Below are 1,377 nucleotides of genomic sequence, written 5' to 3'. Positions count from 1 at the left end.
AGGCACACACCTCAAGGTACATCCAATTTATCGCCTTAAGACTACTCTCTAGAGAACTTCTCTCTAGAATCCGAGCATCGTTCTTACTTAGGCATCGGAGGGGCTTTCCTCGGAAACACCCCCGAGGCTAGTAACTTTGCTATTGTGCAGGTGAATTTGGACACAACTCATTCAAGCTAGCAAGATCTTCAACACACTCGAAAGGGCCTTCAAGCGAAGCCCATTGTTTCCACCGTTTCAACACCGGAACAATTTGGCGCCATCTGTGGGGAAGAACACTTCAAAGCCTTGAAAACACAAACCATCTTTTCCTTGAAAATGGTTAACGATAATGTCAACAACAATGATGACAGAATGATAGTACACTCAGATTCGGAATCTGATGCGGAGGCGCATCCTCAATCGGTGGCGAGGTCACAACCCAGCAGAGCTACGACCGCCACGACCGCAAGACCTCTAATTCCATCCAGGGAAGAACTCAATGCGGCCATGACCATCGTGCAAAACTTCCTCTTCAACAAAAAAGAGCAAGGCCCCGCAAAGGACCGCAGAGAGGAGAGGAGGACTAAGCGACGGTTGAACGAGCCACCCAGTGAAGAGGTCTCCAGACCCGAACGAGAGCTTCCTCCCGTGACAAGAACTCACCTAACGTCGAGGTGGATGGAAAGCATGTGGGATACCTAAAAGAGGGCACAACAGCAACCAGATTGGTTTGCAAGGTCAACACCTACTCCAACGGCTCTCCAAAGCGAATCAACCGCTCCCAACACTCGGATCCGAAGCTCGGTACTCAGCAGGTTGAGGCCCTTGGTCCACTCAAGGTTAAGGCCTTCGGTCCATTCGAGGCTAAGGGTAGGTGAATCCAATAGATCCAGCGAGCAACCCGAGGTTAGCAGCCGATCGAGGAGAAGAGACAGGAGGTATGATCGAACCCCTAGCCCCCGACGTACACCCGAGCGTTCTAACAACAGAACCCCGGCAAGCGAAGGCATCGGGGCTAGACTCGGGAAAAGAATCATGACCCCAACGTCCTCCCCATTCTCGGACGAGCTGATCATGAAAGAAATCCCAATGGTTAGGCTGCCAGCGCACCTGACATACAACGGGACCACGGATCCGAGGGATCACGTCATCTCCTACGAGCAGCAAATGTTCCTGAGCCCCTACTCCGAAGCTTGTTGGTGCAAGTACTTCCCAACCACGCTGACTGGAGTGGCGGGAGAGTGGTTGAGATCGTTGCCGAAGGGATCGATCAGAAGCTGGAAGAAATTGAAGAAGAGGTTCTGCACACAGGTCGTGAGCAACAATCGCCCCGAACGAACCACCGCATAATTGACCTCTATCCAACAAGAAAGAGACGAGAGTCTAAGATACTTC

The sequence above is a fragment of the Spinacia oleracea genome, chromosome 3 (genome assembly GCF_020520425.1).
Source record: "Spinacia oleracea cultivar Varoflay chromosome 3, BTI_SOV_V1, whole genome shotgun sequence".
Classification (NCBI taxonomy): domain Eukaryota; kingdom Viridiplantae; phylum Streptophyta; class Magnoliopsida; order Caryophyllales; family Amaranthaceae; genus Spinacia; species Spinacia oleracea.
This window is presented reverse-complemented; position numbering follows the sequence as displayed.